This window comes from Sciurus carolinensis, chromosome 9 (assembly GCF_902686445.1).
Source record: "Sciurus carolinensis chromosome 9, mSciCar1.2, whole genome shotgun sequence".
Lineage (NCBI taxonomy): Eukaryota > Metazoa > Chordata > Mammalia > Rodentia > Sciuridae > Sciurus > Sciurus carolinensis.
Window position 1 is genome coordinate 35,206,435 of NC_062221.1, and position 20,806 is coordinate 35,227,240.

At 34.8% G+C, this 20,806-nt stretch overlaps 1 pseudogene; it reads right to left on the reverse strand.

Moving 5' to 3' along the window:
* Positions 1-13,099: 13,099 nt before the first annotated feature.
* LOC124993402 (mitogen-activated protein kinase 6-like) lies at positions 13,100-15,378 on the reverse strand (annotated as a pseudogene).
* Between the last annotated feature and the right edge of the window lie 5,428 nt (positions 15,379-20,806).

A 20,806-nucleotide genomic window follows, 5' to 3' on the forward strand; every position in this document is an offset into this window, starting at 1 on the left:
GAATCTTAGTCTATAGATTCATATATTAAATACTTTCTCAATAACATCTATTTCTTTTTCTTTTTCTGCACTGCTGAGCATCAAACCTAGTGACTTGTACCTGTGAAGCATACTCTTGACCACTGAACACGGTCCCCAACCGTCTATTATTCCTTAAACACTGACTTCTTCATTGTTTCCATTCTCTCTTGAGGACTTATATTCAAGTTATTTTTCTCATGTTCTTTTTAACATTTTCCAACTCATCTTTCCTAAACTGTACCTATTAGTTTACTTCTTTTTTGATATTTCTCTTCAAAACTTTTTGATATGTTGCATGTGTGTACATTTTAAAAAATACCAACAATTATTTTTCACTTCTTGTTATTGTCCATTTAAAGCTACTTGCTAATTCCTAACCAGGCCTCATTATCACTCAGCAAAATTACTTCATATTTAAGTACATACTTTATATATGTCATGCATTCAGTTACAAAATTTGCATCCAATAATTCCAAAATATACAGTTTGAGGTAAGGAAATAGAACTTTCATTTGTTTTGGCTGACTAGCTCAAATAATACATTATCTTATGGCTATTGACTATATTTTTCAACTTTTGCTTTATTACAATTGGTGAGTATCCTGTGTACCTAAATGAGGACCAATGGTCTTAGTCCCCGGGAGTGTCTCCACTCATTGCAGAAGTTCCACAGTCTGTTTCTCCACTCAGCAATTGGTACAGTGCTGGGCATCAGGATATTGGGAATGCTGTTCACATCAGTAGTTGTGGTAATGCTACTTCTTTGTGCAGTTTCAGTGATAATTTTGTTGTTGACACTGGTGTGCACTAGTGTAGATGGTGTGTGTGTGTGTGTGTGTGTGTGTGTGAAGAAAAGTCAGTCTGTGGAGAATTCTCTCTCTTTTAATGCTTGCAGTATCTAAAAATATGTGTTCACCAATTAAAAAAAATAAGACTGATAAGGCAATCTTCCAAATAAACAAATGTGAATCAAGGTTGAGTAAAGATTATATATTTAAACAATAAGAGAACAGGTGGCATGTAACAGGAAAATAAACATGAAGATTGTCCATAAAGGATGGAATATTGGTAAGTATTACCCTAATTCAGGCTCATTTCTCCCTCCATGAGAATGTCTTGTATATCACATATGTCCTCTTTATTCTGGTAATTAGTGATTAACTTTACCCTTACCCATTTATTCATACAAATTTAGTTTTTATGGTCTATATAAATCAATGTCAAGTAGGATAATGCAGATTATGTCTGAATGTCTCAGGGCCTATCACTGTTCTTGCCTCTGAAAGCATGAATACTCATGCACTTGACTATCATGCATATTTTCCTCACAAAGTAATTTTATATTGGGTCTTTCACCCCTAGAGTTTATAGTTGTAGACAGAGTTAATCATTGTTGTTTCCCATACACATCCACACAAGGTCAGCTATTTCAGATTAAATAGAAAAGTCTGAGAAATTAAATTATTTTCAGTTATTAAAGATGGGACACATTGCTTCCCTCATGACTTACTTGTTGATAACATTAAATGTCTGGGTAATTTGTTGGTTTGTTTTGTTTCTTTTTTTGTTTATTTGTGAATGAATAACCTTTTGCAGGCTGGAAAACTGGACACTGTCTTTGGCATGATTGTATTGTCATTACTGGCAGACAAATGATTCTATCTCATTAAAAAATTATCATTTTGATGTATGTCCTTTATTTCCATGCTGATTATATTGTACATTATATTCATTTATTTTCCTAAGAGAAAATATCAAATATGGGTTTGGATGTGCTCTACTGTTTAGAGTCAGTTATCTCATGGTCTGAATTCTTTATGTTTGTTTTGTATCATGGGTTTTCTGGATTGTAATATTCTAAGTCTTGGAATTGTTCTACAATGATTTGTGGAGAACATTTCATGATTAATTCAAAGAACAAGTAATGCTATTTTGGTTCAGAACTGATGAATATGTTGCAGCTTTTATCTACTCTCATAAATCAAATCTAAGAGGAAGAAAAAATATAGTCTTCTAGATTTAATCCTAAATTTTTAAATCCTTTACTATTCATACACAGTTTAATTTTTTTTCTTTTAAAGATCATAATTAAATTCATTTATATTAATAGACATGGGCATGGTTATGAGTGATAATATGATGATTCTGAATATATTGAAATAAATCTATGGGCAAGTTTCAAATGTGAAGTTATTTTTATAGATGAGTTTTCACTATAAATATTATAAAGATAAACTTTAAGCCATTATGATTAGTAAATAAACTTCCATATCTTCAATATGATAATTTTTGTAAAGGATTCTAAATGATGTTTTCTATAAAAAAAGTTCCTGAAAAAAGATTTCATTTTCCTAATTTGGGAAAAAGTATTTGTTGTTTTATTTATGTTTTTATTTTTGTCTTTTTTTTTTTATCCATTTATTTTTGTAGTTCTACGTATCAAACCTAGAGTGAATGCTGGAGAAGAATTCTACCACTAAGCTATCATCCCAATCCAAATTTTTCTTTTAATATATTAAAAATTAACCAACTTAGACATGTGAAAATATCCTATTTAATGAATATAGACAGAAAATCATCTTTTAGTACTGGGAGTTGGTTGAGAGTCATTGTAAGTCAAAAGATGAGTCAAATATGTGACAATTGAATGTATTAACTTATCATTAGTAATAGAAAAAATGGTCCGTGTGAACTATTTGTTTGATTTTATGTTTTTGGGGATTTTTTTTTTTTTTTTTGGTATTGGGGATTGAACTCAGGGACACTAAACCACTGTGCCATATCCCCAGCACTTTTTTGTATTTTACTTAGAAACAGTGTCTCACTGTGTTCCTTAAGGCCTCACTAAATTGCTGATACTGGCTTTGAACTCTTGATCCTTCTGCCTTAGCCTCCTGAGCCACTGGTATTACAGGTGTGTGTTACAGTGCCCAACTGATTTTATTTATTTTTCAAAATATTTTTATAGATGAAAACATAATACTCTTATTTTTTAATGTCGTGCTGAGGATTGAACCCAGTGCTTCATGTGTGCTAGGCAAGCACTCTACCACTGAGTCACAACCACAGTCCCTGATTTTGTTTTTAAGCTTTTATACTTCTGGTGATTATTCTTATATAGCTCAATATGAAATCCATAGAATCCAACATATTTTATAAATGTAGGCATTTTGAATTTTTTTTTGTCAGAGATTTTTGGCAAATTGTTATCTCTCTCAGAGATTGTCCTAGCTCTCATGTTATTTGTAGACAGAAAACATTGTTCAATATATCTTATATATAAACTGAGAATGATTAATTGTTTTTATAATAAGGTTCATAAAATTTGCAAATATGTCTTATGACAAAGTGTTGACATATATGTTATAGCTAGTCTAAAAATATGGTTGTGACCACTGTGAAAATAATACACAATAGTTAATGAAAGAAAATATTCAATTAAGTTTTACATATGTTATGCCAAACATGGAAGTGCTAGTATTGAATGCTAATCAGATAAAAGACAAGAAGAAAATAATAATGTTAGAATGTTTAATTTATGTATGAGAATTGGTGGCATTACAATTAGCTTGAGAAATGATGTTTAATTAATCTTATGAATGAATACGTGCTAAGCTAAAAATTCCAAGTAAAACTTTTTCTCTCATGTATTTGGGGCTGATATCCACCTGGGTCTCCCTCTGCTACCCACCATCACTGTCTATGCCTGTCACCAGTGGAAGCACGATGAAGTAGAGTGAATGAGGCACCTGACTGGGGTTTAACTCTATGAAATCACCCAGGGATGTTTCCTCCCAGCCAAAAGAAAAGGCATCACTACCCAGGCATACCAAAAACCTATCAGAGAGTCAATGTTTGAGCAGAGGCAGGTAATATGAGGAGGTAAGAAGGTAGGTATATAGAAAGCAGAGCCTGAGGATCGCTAATCTTTCAGTATTAGTTTTTATTTCATAGATATTGTCTTCACTGTTGATTGGATTGGTTTTCCCCCATTATTTAATATTGCATAATTTATCCAATTTTGTATATTTTAATGTGCTAATTTGATTTATTCTCAATACTTGATTTTTCTTCTTTTTCATTTTTATATTTTCTCCCTCTCCTTTCTCTCCTTCTCTAGCACTTTTTCTTATTCTGCATATCTTCCCTCCCCTCTTTTCCTTTGCAGCTTCTCTCCCTATATTTTTCATGCCCTATATAGTATAATATTAATTTTAATTTCCTTACTATCTAAACTTTTAATCTATTCTAGATATTTCCCTTTTTCACTTTTGAATTAGTTGGGTTGTAGAGAATATCTTAAATGAAGTCTTATGATTTCTGTTTCAGTTAAGTTTTCATTGCTGTGATCAAAATTCTGACAAGAAAAAATTAGGGGAGGAAAATTTTATTTTGACTCACAGTCTCAGAGATTCAGTCCACAGTATGCCAACTGCACTGCCCCTCCAGGCTCAGTGTGAGACAGAATGTCATAGTGAAAGTGTGTGATGGAAGATCCCTGTTCCACTCAGGGTGGCCAGGAAGCAGAGGGTGAGAGGAAGGGACCACAGGAAAGATGGGTCCTTTCAAGGCACATGCCCAGTGACTCACCTCTTCCAACCATGCTACACCTTTCTACAGTTACCACCCAGTTAGTTTATTCAAGCTAGCAAGGACTGATTAGGTTACAGCTCTCCTACTCTACTCATTTCACCTCTGAATATTCCTGCACAAACTATAACATTCTGCCCCTGGCTTCCAAAACTTCATGCCCATTTCACAATTTAAAAATACATTCATTTTCCTCTAAGAGTCCCCACAGTTTTGACAGTGCCAGCATTTCCCAAAGTGCAACTATAAAGTCTCCGCTGAGACTCAAGTCAAACTCTTGGCTGGGAACCTCTGTAAAATTCAGAAACAACTTATATATTTCCAATATATAATGGCACAGAATGCATTCTTATTCCAAAAGGGACGAATAGGGGCACAGAGAGAAGATATGGATCCAAAATAAGACATAAACTGATCCAGGCAAACATTTCCTGTAGCTCCACCTCTGGCATCTTTGGGCACGAGGTGATAAGATATTATCTTCAAAGGACTTGGGCAGGCCCACTCCTTTGGCCTTGCTGGTTCAGCAGTCATGGCCTCTTTCTAACCTGGCTTTCTCCACATCCAGCAGCTTTCCTCAGCAGACAGCTCACATTAGTGGCATCTCTTAATTCCTTGAGTCTTCATTCCAGTTTGGACTTCACCTTCACGGCTTCATGCATTGCCCTCTTAGTGGCAGCCTGTAGGAACTTCAGCATTGCTTTGTTTTGCCTGGCCTCCCAGGTTCTCCTCAGAAATCTCTGTGAAAGTCTCCAGGACCCCCTAACTCCAGTGTCCTGTTTTCCTGTGGAACCAAAGGCAGGAAGGTCTATTCCCAGTTTGTACCTGGGTCTGCTGGGAATCTTGCAGCAGCCTCTGAGTGCATGCATAGCTCAGCAAGGTGAAACAACTTACTAGGTCCCCCTGGAGCAAGCAGGTCACCTCCATGGCCTTTTCTCAAAGGGGTTTTCTCTTCTATATCCTGGATCCTACAGTGAGTAGTCTTGTAAATTCCTGAGATGCCCTTGGATTATATTTTCTATTGTCACTCTGCAAAATACTTAGCATTGGTTAAGTGGCTATAATCTCTTCAATAAACATAGCTTCCTTGGCTCCAGCTTACCAAATACATGTCTGGTCAAGCTTCAAATTTTTAAAATCCTTTAACTCTGTTGTCTGCTCCCTTTTTCAATAGTAAACCTGCCTAAGATTTCCAACAATATCACTGTCTCTAACTGAATGCTCTGCTGCCTTGAAATTTTCTCTACCAGAATAATTAGTCCATCACTTTTAAATTAGATCATTAATTTCAAATTCAGCCTATACAGGTATTAGGATATGGGTAAATTTAGCTAAGTCCTGTGCTAGTATATAACATGAGTAGTCTCTAGTCTAATTCCCAATAGAGTCCTCAGAAACCTCAGGAGGATTGTCTACATTCCTATCAGCATTCTGATGTGCTGAAACAACTATCAAGCTCCACTAACAACATTATAAAGCTTTTCCACATTGCATCTTTAAACTTTTTAAAATTACTCCCACAAACCAGCTCCATGGACTTCTGACCCACGTGGTTAGATTAGTCACAGCAATGGCCCCAGTCTTCATATCAGTTTTTGTTCCCGTTGTCTTTTTCATCACTGTGACCAAAATATAATAAGATGTACTTCATTTTTGTATAGACAGGTCAAATTATACTCTATTTTCATGTATAACTAAAAAGAACAAAAATGAAAGAAAAATGATCAACTTAGAGAAAGAAAAGTTTATTTGGACCCCAAAATTTCAAAGGTCTCATTCCATAGACAGCCAACACTTTTGCTTGGGTCCCCAGTGAGGCAGCACATTGTGGGCAAGGGGTCCAGTGAAGGAAAGCATCTCAGCTCATGATGGGAGGAGAGCAGGAGGTAAAGAGAAGAGAGGAAAGGACTGCAGGGAAGACAGCCCCCCAGATCAAGTACACAGTGATCTATCTCTCCCAGCTGTACCCTACCTCTATGCAGTTATCACCCAGTCATTGCATTCAAACTAGATGAACTGACTAGATTATAGCTCTCAAAATCCAATCCTTTCAATAATATTATTTAATAACATTATTAAATAATTTAAATGTTTTTATAATAACATTATTAAAAATATTACAATAAAGAATATACACCTCAAGTAATAATATAATGTCCAAAACAGAATCCTTAATGATTTTTCTCATTTTATGCAACTACAAATATTCTCTTTTCAAAACCCACAACCATTGCTACATTTTAAATGTATATTAATTACATACGCAAAAAAAAAAAAAAACTAGCAGAAAAAAGTATGAAAACTCCAACTCCCATTATACCAATTTCTATCCTGAGTCATTCCTTAAAATTTTAATATTTTACAAACTTCTACTTTAAGTCTCTGCCTTGGTGATTTTTATAAATCTAAGTTATAAGCTGACAACACTGGTTTGTTTTATTATTTAAATTACATATATACCTATCCCCCACTACAAAAAATGAAAATTTAACTTGCTTTCACAATTCCTATTCAGTTTATCCTTCCATTTTCAGATTTATTTGCTATTTTGATATTTTTTGTTTCATATTCCACATCATAACCCATTTTAACTTTATTCTACATCATGGAACCTGAGCATATGATATTACATACTCCTTCTCATTTTCCACCCTTCTTTATCTGTCTTTATCAATTGTGTCTTTAATTTTTTTCATTTTCAAAGCATAAAATTTTTTTTATTGAATTGTATAATACTAATAAAATCTTAGTCAAATGATTATACAAGTTTGGATCCAAAGAACTTTCTTCTTAATATATGCAAAGGCCACTGTGAGATACTGTGCTGATCTTCCTTTTCACCTGCTTTTAATGTGGCAGGAAGATTGCCCTTGACTATCAGATTTCTTTTGAAATTGCCTTCACAGAAGAAAACTGCTTTACTGTGTCATGGGAGTCTCAGACCTGTGACTGAAGGAAATGATTCAGTAAAATGCTTTATTGCCTCATCTCAATCTGGGACAACTCTGGTACAGAGCTCAAAGCTCCGCATCTGTCTCCCATGAATGTAAACAAGTTGACACACATAGTAGCAGAAAGGATAGTGGAATACAGTTGCTAAGTTGGTGTTCTGACAATGGTCACTGTATTCCCCTGGCGGGAGGACTAGGTAACTAATAGGGCACAGAAGTGGCAGAACAGAAAAAGGCAATTGTTAATTTTTACTGGTAATGAACTGAGATGGTGTGTCTGGAGGACAGAAATATACTACTTGATGTGATGTGTTAGAATTTTGAGAATTATGAGACAGGAAAATGTAACTAAAAGGACAGTGGAATTGTGTGATGGTTGTTAAGATCACTTGATGTTATGTGAAGAACAATGGAAGAGAAGAACAGCAAACTGTTCATTCAAGGTGAACTATGACAACTAGAGGACCTCATTCGACTCACATTAAAAGGCTCTTGTCTACTGTAAGAAGCAAGGAGAGAAAGGAAAGGAAAAGACTAGAAATTTTGTGTGAGTAGCTAAACTCCAGAAAAGAGTATAAGTCTAACCACAGCAGATCTGCTGTACCTAAATGTGGACCCTAGTCAGGAACAGAAGCCTGAATCATGGCATAAGAACATCTTGGCTGATTATTTCCAGCCTGATGGTAAACTGAGAGACAGGAAATTTAAGTAGTCAAATTCACACAAATATTTAGGGCAGGTACTAATATCTGAACCCTTGTTATTCAGTTTAAGCATATGTGAGCTCATAACTAACTCTCCACAAGTACTCCTTGCTTTATTTGCCATTCTATAAAAATCAATTTTTAATTAAATTTAAACATCCTCAAGTATTTATTTACTTTTTACTTAATGTTGTCCCTATTCTTTGTTTTTTTTTTTTGTATGTCTGGGAACTTCTCAAATTCTAAAATGGTAACTTTATACTTTGCAAAATTATTGTTGTTCTGATTTTAAATTTGAATAACTTTTAGTGAGTTCTGCTATCTTCTAAGGATCTTAAAGATAAAGATAATGGTCTTGGAGATCAGGAATCGGTCACTCAAGAAATGCTGAGGCAAGCTTAAAAAGCAAGGTTTATATAAGAAAAGGACAGAGACAGACTTCTTCCCAAAAGAAGGGGCCCCAGAGCTGGGTGTCCATGGTAGGGGGTGTGTCTTGCTCTTTATAAACCCCAGAACCCCTCCCTTTAATTATTGTCTTCTCTTTCTTTTATTTTATTTTACTTTTTTGATTCATTGAACACAAATGGGGTACAACTTTTCATTCCTGTGGTTGTATACAATGTAGAGTCACACTGTTTGTATAATCATACATGTACATAGAGTAATGATGTTTGTCTCATTCCATTATCTTTCCTTCCTCCTCCCTCTCCCCACCCCTCAATTCCCTCTACACAATCCAACTTTCCTCCATTCTTCCCTTATCACCCCCCGCATTATGTATCATCATCCACTTGTCAGAGAAAATAATTGGCCTTTGGTTTTTTAGATTGGCTTATTTCACTTAGCATGATATTCTCTAATTCTATCCATTACCAACAAATACCATAATTTTATTCTTCTTTATGACTGAATAGTATTCCATTGTGTATAAATATATCACAGTTTCTTTATCCATTCATCTATTGAAAGTTGGTTCCACAATCTAGCTACTGTGAATTGAACAGCTATAAACATTGATGTTACTGTGTTACTGTAGTATGCTGATTTTTAAGTCCTTTGGGTATAAACTGAGGAGTGGGATAACTGGGTCAAATGGTGTGTCCATTCCAAGTTTTCTAAGGAATCTCTGAACTACTTTCCAGAGTGGCTGCACCAATTACCACCTCTACCAGCAATGTCTGTGTGCCTTTTTCCCCACGTCCTCACCAATACCCATTACTGCTTGAATTCTTGATAATAACTATTCTAATTGGAGTGAGATGAAATTTTAGGGTAGTTTTGATTTGCATTTGTCTAATTGCTAGAGGTATCGAGTACTTTTTCATATATTTGTTGATCACTTATATATCTTCTTCTGTAAAGTGTCTGCCCAGTTCCTTAGCCCATGTATTGATTGGGTTCTTTGTATTTTCCCTTATATGTGACCAAGGGCAGGGACACAGAGGTTAATTGTTAGCAACCCAGAGTGCCTAGGATCATGATCACAGCAGTTAATAACTCATTGTCCTCTCTGTTTAATAACAAGAGCTCGGTCTCTCTCAGACCCCTTCATTCATATCTATACTATCTGACCTTTGCCCCCGCTTAAGCCAGGCCAGGCTGCAGGTAGATTGTTTTTTGGCAAAGAAAGCATGTGAGGGTTCAGCACAGTTGGCCCATTTTATAGAATTATTCTCTTAACCTCATGTCCCCACTATTCTCATCTATTCGTCCCCTTATAATAAGAGCTAATACTGATTATCCATGAATCCTGTGACACATGGCCCAAAGAATAATGATTATTAACAGTGTCAAAGGTTCGGTTTGTGTTTTTAACACATTTTCTTGACTCTATATGTCCTTTGTCCTTCACAAAAATAAACAGATAATTAAAATAGTTGTGATCTCATTAAAAAAGTCAGTAATTTTTGGATAAACTCATGTGTCTGTATTGCTGTTTCTCTCAGGAGATGAGACATTCTTCTTGGTCAATAGCTGTACCTCACACAGTTGGGTGGTGTGTTTTCATAACTCTTCAGGAGTTTCTTAAGTTGCACTGCCATTTTTTGTATGTGCTGATTCCAGTGGCTTTCCTTAACACTATGCCATTTCTTTATATTCTCCCTTTGTGACTTGCTCTGATTTCCTGTCTCAGGATCATTTTTGTTTTTCTCTCTAGTTTCTTTAGTTCTGGAGTACATCAATTTGATACCTTGATTTCCTTTATACTTCCTACATAATTAGCTAATTTTTCCATGTGTCTGTGTTAGTGGTTGCTTAAGAAAGATGGAGTTTACTTGAATTTCTTTATTCTTATTCTCTACTCCAATTGCTTTATGATTGCTAAAACAAAATTCATCTGAGTTTTTTTTTTTCCATTTTCTTTTCTTAGTTAACCTAGAGGCTATTTATCGTTTTTCTTTCCCTAATTAATTGTTACAAGAAACTGTTAATTCTTTTTTCTGCTCCACATCACTTTTTTCAAATCTGTTCAATGCTTGAAATGAGAATGAGAAAATGATATTTTCACAACAGTGTATCTGCCTAGATTCTTTTCTTTAAGAGTATTTAGTTTTAGTTGTAGGTGGACACAATACCTTTATTTTATTTTTATGTGGTGCTGAGGATCAAACCTAGGGCCTCACGCATGCTGGACATGCGCTGTACCACTGAGCCACAACCCCAGCCCCTCTGCCTAGCTTATTAGTTCTGATCAATCAGAGTCCCTGTGAGACTAAAACAAAGTAGGCGACCAGCAGGTACTTACTTCTATTTCCACCCCTGGTAGACATCTCTTAACCACCCAGTACAGCTCAGGCTCGGTCTGTAGGCACCCCTAAAATCACCAGGCTATTTCCTTTTGGGGTCAAAAGAGCACGACCTCATAGCATCATCACAGGCAGTGACCTCCCCACTAAGCAACGGTATTCAGACAGCAACGTCACTTTTATTATTCCCTAAATCATGGAATTTGTAGCGGCATCTTCAGTTACTATCTGGTTTACTTCTTCCTCCACTTAAAAACAATCACTTTCAAAAACCTGCATAACTGATTCTTTGAATGATATCTACTTTGAAATAAATCCAGCAAAGTAAATATTAAGTTCACTTTGATTTTTCTACTTCTTTCTCCCATTTTTATTGATCTTACTTTAAAATTATTCTGAAATTATTTTTATTTTCATTTATGCCAATGAATATTTATTGTTTTTGTAACTGTAATTAGAAACATTGGCATTTTACATGAAGTGGCACAATCAGGGCAAAAGATACTACAGTTGCAAAAAGATAGCTACCTTTTAAAAAATAAACTATACCGTGTGCTATTTTCAACCCCCTTTAAAAATATTATTTCCACAAGCATGAGTTTATCGTGATGAACCCAACTGCTATGTGTAACTATGAAGCTCTAATAAAAATAAACAAATAAGTAAAAATACTGTATCAATTAAGTCTTATATAACAGTCCTGTGAAATTATCTTCTCAGTGTTAAAGGCAAAGGACTTGTAGCTTATAGGTAAAGAGAACCAAGTTCATAAAGGTAAGAACTGGTGGCTTTTAAGCAGCAGCAGGTTCACTGCAAAGCCTATATATTTTACCTCTAAGAAGAAATATTTGCATAAATTTTCAGTTTTCAACCAATTACTAGTATGCCTCCAGTGTGATTAAATTATATTCTTATTTCATGTAATTTTCTTTTAAATAGCATTTTGAAATGCTAGTATTTTCTTTTCTGACAGATTTAACCTCCTTTTATTCATGCTTGCCTTGAGATGGGGAATAGATCATTCAGCAAAAACACACAGTAAAAACAAAAAATGTCTTATCATGTAAAACTTTTAAACTACAATAATGATGTACCTTAATTACTTCCATGCACAGAAGTCTAACATTACAGTATTTATAAAAAAGTAAACACAATTAAGACTTCTAGGAGCATTTTATAATAATGTAATTCCTGATTTTTCTTAGTAGATAGATCAAGCACCTCCAAAATGTGACTTCCTATACACAGTGAGGACTTTACTTAAAAAGAACACTTAAGTAAATTAAATACATGGACAGCCTTAGGATAAGCTGATATTTTATATTTATATTTATATTTATATTATTTTTTATATATAATGAAAAAGTGTAGTTGCAAATAAAATTATAAAACTAAGTTACAGAAAATATACTGATTTGCTAAAATTAAATGTGATGTATTAACACTTCACTATAAAGAATGAATACCAGAACATTTATAAACAATGAGTCTAAATAGTTTACTATAATAAATGTTGGCTGAATAGAAGTGCATATTGTGAAGTATGATGGGTAGTATATGTTTTGCCATATACCTTTTTACCTTAAGGTAGATAACACATGTGTACTAAATTTGTCATTCATTTTCAGTTGCTGCTGGTATCACACATTTTAAGAAATGTTTACAGTATGAAAAACTGGAAAATACTAAAGAATGGAAAATGTTTTAGAAAAAAATAGATACTTTCATGCAATTATGTACAGTCTCTCACTGTGTAAATTTCAAGGCAAGATTTCTGGTTTCCTGTAGAACAGATCGTTGTTTTATGAGAGAATGTTTTTCACTTGTCATAGTGCATTTCTTTTGTCTCCTTCTGCATTGCATTATTTTGCTCTGTTCTTTTCTGTGTGCAAATGGCATTCCAGTTAAAATGAAAACTATCTCATGTAAAAAAATTCTGGGTTTTAAAAAACAAAAACTAATAAAAATCCTTACTAAATGACACCATCTGATTCGAGTTAAAAAAAAAATGGCTTAAACACTAGTAATAAAATAAAAGACAAACACATTTCATGAAGAATACAAAGAGAAATGTCCGCCGAGTGTTTTAGTTCAGATATTTCAGAATGCTCCTGTATGTTTTATGAGGAATTCAAAGGGGTGATTTCATAGCAGAAAGTGTTAATGTGGCCTGGATTGATTTAAGTGGTGACTCCACTGAATTATGGAACTGTGGGGTGCTTATGGATTCAAGCTGCTTCTTAAAAAGGAACTCTCCACTGTTACTCAGAAATCCTTCCTCATTTTCCCAAGCTTCCCATTCTGTACTGGCTAAGTTTCTAGCATTTCAGTATCTTCTTTCCAAGTAACTTGTCCAAGTAACTGGCATAAGTGTTTTCCTTGTGAACCTGTTCATCCTTGCTGACCTCACAACAAAACTGACTGATGAGAAAACATTCGTCCCTACCACTCATAAACTGACTATCCCAAGAAGATTGGTACAAGGCTTCTAACTGAGCCAAATCTGCCATTCCTTTTTCCTGTTGTTCTCAGCTTATTGACTTTGATATCAAACTTTTCAACTCTACTTGGGACACTGAGCTATTCAAGTCATTTAATTTGTCAACATCAATAGGCTTATGCTGTGAACTAAGTTGAATAGTTACTGCAATAAAGGAATCAAAATCAAGTCCCTGATTCTTTTTCCTTTCTTTTTCAGTCACTTGCTGTGATGCTTCCTGTAGTGCTATCTGGGCTTTAACCAATCCATTCCTTTCACATCTTTAAAATTTATTTTTATTTTTTTTTGAGGTGCTAGGGATTGAATCCAGGCCTTGTGCATAGGAGGCAAGCACTCTACCAAGTGAACTATATCCCCAGTTCCTCCTTTCACATTTTGACTTGCCTTTTTATCAGATTTGTCTTTGCTTTGTTCTTTGCAATTGGAAAGATCTATAATAAGTTTTGGTTCATAATAATGATTAACTTCACTCTCTCTCCAAACTAAATTATCAAAATATGATGATGACCTTGTTTTGTAGTTACAAGTGTTACTGCACTCTAAATCACAATCTTTGTTTTCATTATGATCTGGGTACTGCCAACTTGGCTCAGTTGAGTAATTGGTGTCAAAAGCAGGATCCTCCAGATACTTCTTTCCATCTCCATCCACATATTTTCTTCTTCATCAGTAATATCAGAGTTCTTGGGTCAAGATGAACTTAATTGAATATCAAAGTTGTTATGCATAGGCCAATCATGCTCCAAACAATGACAATCATGGTACATTTCCCAGTTATAAATGTGACTGTTAGTTTCATCCATAAACAAAATATCATACTCTTCATCTTCAATGTGAAAAGGATGGCTTGAAATTGACTGGTCCATTGGAAAAGAATATAAACTCATGTAAGGATGAGAGAGTACTTCCTCTGCTGTCAACCAATCCATGGGACTAAATGTCAAATTTTGTTCCAGGAAATCCAGTGCTTTTCAACTAATTCCTCAAAGCAGCTGAGTTAAAGGTTTGTGTGGCTCAATTCTGTCATTTCTAATATAATCTGGAATTACAGAAAGACGCTCCTGATGAGCTTCCTAAAGTACAACAGGAATAGATTCTAAAATCAATTGCATCTTTTCAAGTTCATGTGCACCTGCAAAGAGGATTTTACCAGTCAGCTTTTCTGCAAAGATGCATCCTATAGCCCACATCTCAATGACTTTAATATAGTTATTAGGAGAAAGTAAAAGACTGTATAAAGTAAAAAAATAATAATAATATAAAAAATAAGGGAATGAGCTCTACCATTTAGTAACCAAACCTTCAGAAAGGTGACCCTTATGGGAATAATGAGGATCCATGATCGGTGAAAGGCCAAAGTTACCTTATCTTTCAGCACCAAGTATTCAGTAGTAATGAAAAGATTAGCTGGTTTGAGATCTCTGTGCTTGCAGAGTGAACATACTTGAGCCCACATAGCAGCTCACACATGGAAACCCTGGCATGCTCTTCCAGTAAAGGACCCTGCTCCAGCACATTAGCCAAGTCTGCCTTCATGTAATCCTGAACAATGTAAGCACTGTTCAGCTCAGTAGGAGAGCCCACATCATCTGTTAACTGGTTTCTACTGGGGTCAAGAATTTCAAACACTTTCACAATGTTATCAGGGTCAAGTCTTCTAATAATTTTGATTTCACAGAGAGCATGTTTGACACTCTGGGGATCAGTAAGGACAATTTTCTTGATGGCTACACTTTTGTCACAGTCATTGTATACAGCAGAAAAATCCAAGCCATTGCCACCACAACCCAGTGATTTTAAGTCCTATACCTAAAGCCCAGATCAAAACTATGAATGTTCATAAGACTTTCAAATTTCTCTGCCATTTTGAAACCCTTACTATTGCCTCTTATAGAAGAAAAAGTAGGTCCAAATCTTCAACTTGTTGGCTTAGGATCAGACTTCCTTAACAGGACTCCCATAGCACAAGAAATAAAAGCAAGAATCAACAACTGGGATAGATTCAAACTAAAAAGCTTTCTCTCAGCAAAGGAAACTATCAGTAATGTGAAGAGAGAGCCTACGGAGTGGGAGAATATCTTTGCCAACCATACCTCAGATAGAGCGCTAATTTCCAGAATCTATAAAGAATTCAAAAAACTCTACACCAAGAATACAAATAATCCAATCAACAAATGGTCTAAGGAAATGAACAGACACTTCACAGAAGAAGATGTACAAGAAATCAACAGATATATGAAGAAATGTTCAACATCCCTAGTAATAAGGGAAATGCAAATCAAAACTACCCTAAGATTTCATCTCACCCCAATTAGAATGGTGATTATCAAGAATACAAGCAACAATAGGTGTTGGCGAGGATGTGGTGAAAAAGGAACACTCATACTTTGCTGGTGGGGTTGCAAATTAGTGCAGCCACTCTGGAAAGCAGTGTGGAGATTCCTCAGAAAGCTTGGAATGGAAACACCATTTGACCCAGCTATCCCACTCCTTGGCCTATACCCAAAGGACTTAAAATCAGCATACTACAGAGATACAGCCACATCAATGTTCATTGCTGCTCAATTCACCATAGCCAGATTGTGGAACCAACCTAGATGCCCTTCAGTTGATGAATGGATAAAGAAACTGTGGCATATTTATACAATGGAATATTACTCTGCAATGAAGAATGATAAAATTATGGCATTTGTAGGCAAATGGACGAAATTGGAGAATATCATGCTAAGTGAGATAAGCCAATCTCAAAAAACTAAAGGACGAATGATCTCGCTGATAAGCGGATGAGGACATATAATGGGGGGTGGGAGGGGTTAGCATTAGGTTTAGGGTTAGGTTTAGGGTTAGGGATAAGGAGAGCGGTAAGAATGAAGGAAAGAAGGACTGTATAGAGGGAAAAGAGGGGTAGGAGGGGTGGGGGGGAAGGGGAAAAAAAATAAACATCATTGCCCTATGTAAAAAAAAAAAAAAAAAAAAAGGAAGATGCGGGACCATAGAAACTGGACACAAACTGTGCAGAAGGACTTAGGCACTGAAGAAAAGGAAAGACATCAGATACCTGAGCCAGGAAAACTATTGGTCCCTAAACCATAGCAGGAATCACCAATTGATCTTGCTTGATCAATCAAGGGATGGTATATGGGTTTAACATGGCCCCTTGCTGTAACAATAGCTCCCAAAACAAAATGTCAAAGTTTTAATCCCCAGCACTTGTGAATATGACTGTATTTGGAAATAGGTCTTTGCAGATATATTTAAGGATCTTTAGTTGAGATCAAATTGGATTTATGATGGGCCCCAAATCCAATGATTAGTGTCCTAATAAGAGATAGAAGGAAGAGATATGACACACACACACACACACACACACACACACACACACACACACAGCAATACAGAGGGAAATAGTCCAAGTGACAAGGGAGGCAGAGATCAGAATTATACAGATTACAAATCAAGGAATCCAAACAATCTCCAGAAACTAGGAGAAAGGTGTGGAACAGACTCTCCTTCAGAGCCTCCATAAGAAATCAACTCCTAAAACACCTGGATATTAGACTTCTGGCTTCCACAACTGTGAAAGAATGAATGATCAACCGGTTATGCCTGCTATGAGCACAGAATTAGGATGGTAGCACATTAGTCATGTAATTGCCCTTTATAACCCAATATTTACATAGTGCTCAGTACTGAAAATAAACAGGTGAATACTGGGGGCACTTAATCCCTGCTCTCCACAAACAGAGTTCAATATAGCACCAGATCTCAGTCATTCTAGGCCTTACAGTGAGTTTTACTTGAACTTCCTTCTAATAAGATATGGATTAGTCACAATAACTTCAACAGGATAGAGATCAGAAATAAATAGTCACAAAGAAAAAAAAATTGTAACATGAGATGGGATGAGAATCAAGCAAACAATTCTACTTGATGTGAAATACAGTGGAGTTCAAGGAAAGTTAAGATTTGATCTATAGCCTTTATTGCATATAAGTTCATTTTTTTAAACAGGAAAATAAATCGATGATGAAGTTTAAAAAAAAAAAACTCTACCCATATTGACTCTTAAAAAGATTACTTTATTCATAGTTCAGGAAAGGGGCAGCAGCTCTGCAGACATTTAAAGAATACACTCAAGAAACTCAAAAGGAATGAAAGGACATACTGTGCACTCAGATATACAATGCTAAATTATTTAACATTTAACAAAATTGTGAATGAATATGCACACAACAGGCTTTTATGAACATTCTTCTTACACTGCAGATGCATTGAGTATAGGACTGGTCCTGAGTAGCATCATTCTAAGGTGCTGGTAAGCACTAGTTCTCTTTGGATTCTTTTCTTCCTTTGTTGCTATATATTTCAACAGGAAGCCCTGGTGACTGTTGATTGACAGATGTCTTTTGTTAGTGATCAGGTAGCTCCAGTTCACCACAATCACAATCAAAGCTACCATCCATCTTACTCTGATACAACGGGTCTTCTCTGACTCAGTGAGGGAGTGTGGGGCCTGCCGACAGCACCTAGTGTTGACTCAGGTCTCCGGCTGTGCTGGCAGCGGCTGCATCTCTGAGACTCTAGCTTTGTTGCAGTTGCTACCATGTAACCCTGACCCACAAGAGAAGTGTTAGCATTTTCTAATGAAAGTCTAGAATATCTAGAATCAATTTTCTGAGATACATTTCCACTACTAAATTAGAATAATAAAAAATAAACATGAAAATAATATGCAACATTAAGTTGTTGTCATTACTCGAACAGGATCTTTTAATCTCCAAATTTCCAAATCACTTCTGTAGGATATTACTTGTTAACTCAGAGGTATTTAAACATGTCTAAATACTTATCAATGTGTTGAATACTTTTTATTGCAGTATAACCAAGGGAAACATCTCAAGTAACAAAGAGGTTAAATTGATGGAGAATGGTTTAAACATAGAAGAAAATATTTTATTTCATTTACAAGCATAGAAGATCAAACCACAAGTAGAATTTCTAGAAATATTTAAGATTTATGAAAACAGATACAAATTAACAGACTTTGAAGTCTCCCTTAGTTGTACTTTTGTTTGCATCATTTAACTGCATTTCTTTCACAAACGATACCTGAATTCTCAGCATGTACCTTCAGTTATTCTAAGTAATCTGCAAAGATGGTAACTGACTTCAAGTTTCTCAGTTATCAGAAAGATGAGCACACAAATAACTTAATAACAAAACAAATGGGTTAGTGATATATGAGCTAGCAATTAAGTGACAATGGAAATCTAGAAGATAATTCTGAGTAGATGGATATAAATATATATATATATATACATATTTATACATATATACACATAATATACATATATACACACATTTATGCATAATTAATAAAAAGGTAATATTGGTGTATAACTTTCAATGATTCATTGATGTTTAGCTCTTAAAAATGTTTTATTTTATGCAAAATTTGTAGTACGTGAGCAATACTTTCTCTGAGTTTACCATACCAAAGGAAGCCAGGAGCTCAGAATCATTTCTCAAAAAATTGCAAATTTTCCTAGATGTAGTCAAGAAAAAGTGTATAGTTTTTGGACCTATTGAGAAAAACTGGAGGCATATTCAAGTAGTCAGAACCATAGAAAATAAAAGGTAGTCTTACATTTTTTCTGGAAATAAAGAATTGCAATTTGTTTTGAAGTATTTTTTTTTAAGTGCATTAAAGAAGCTTTTTAGTATGATCATAGTCAGCAGAGAAAGGAATCACTAAAATACCAGGGGAAGTTTTTTATATAGCAATATACTAATAATTTAAAATTATATTTGATGTTTAAAATGATCTAATAAAAATCTTGTGTAATCCATATTGGATCAAAAACATAAAGTATCAAACTTCACATGATGGTGAAAAGTCACAAAATAAAACATTAATCTGCAATGCCCACATCTTTGATGCTGTCAATTCAAAGAAATAAAACAGATTTTCTGTAAGACTCTGTGGGAAGCTGAACATGAATTGCTTTCCAAGTTATACCTCAGTCTTCCTGTGAGGGCAACAGTTCTTCATGGAAGGCAACTGTTGTGAATATGATTTTGTGGAATTTTATTGCTCTGTATAGCAATCCAGCAGAGTAGGAGTTGATGGATTCTGAGTAGAAACCTTAAAGATAATTGCTTCCTAACACCCACTGGTTAATACATTGCTGTCAATTCTTGGTATATCCTTTTAAAATCTACAGTTCCACTTCATGTTTGAGACTGACATATTTCATAAGGACTGAGCTGTATGCAAACAGTGCTTTCATTGTTTCCCCTAAAACCAGGTTAGTTTTCATAGTAGCATTATCATATTAGTTTTATTTATTGACCAAATTATTTCTCACTCTTACCACTTAGGTATTGGATTCAAAATTTTTCTAATTTTAATACATGATAGAAGAATGTGCTTATTGTAGCTATCATTACCAGTTGCCCTTCACTCTGAAAATCACACTTGGGTGAACATTTTCTGCTTGTAGTCTACCTGGTACTTTGTGTTATCTCTCCTCTCTTCTTTGTTCCATTTTTTTCTTCCTCTTTCTTTTACTGAATAGTGTAAATTCAACACATTCTAGAGAACCAATCCAAATTTTGGTACCTAAGAAACAAAATTCTCTGTTAAAAACTAGAACATTTGGATTTTCCCTTAAAATTAACTAAATAAAATAACACTGATACAAAAACTGCAAACTATATTACAAATATCAAAGTAGTCATTGTTCAAAGTAGTCATTGTATCGAAGTGCACAAATGACTTACAAATATGCAATTTAAAAAAGTATGTGTAACATCTAAGTTTTCACTTATAGTCTAAACTCTGTCAATGTGGCTTTGCTAATACCAGTTCTCTATCTAAAGCATCATTCTTTTTTGAAAAATTGACTCAAGAATAAACCAATCTTATATCCTAGTACACCCTCATTTTCTAAATTTATTTTTTGTCTAACCACCGTATTGTTGGCTTTGAATTTTTGCACCAATATCGTGCTGAATATTATGCAGCAAATTTTTCAATACCTTAAGGGTGTTTGAATTATTCTGGAGATCAAGAGTGATTATCTATGAATCTTACAAGTGGGAAAGAGAAGCAAAACCATCACTCACAAGGAAAGTAAATCTAATCTATTATATATGTATATATATATTTTTTCTTTCTCTTTGTTTTGGGAATTACTTTTTTTTTCCTCAAATAAGATTTTTAGAAGATATCTACCCTCACTGGACTCGTTATGTGGTGTCAGATACTATAGATGCTACCAACTTAAACAA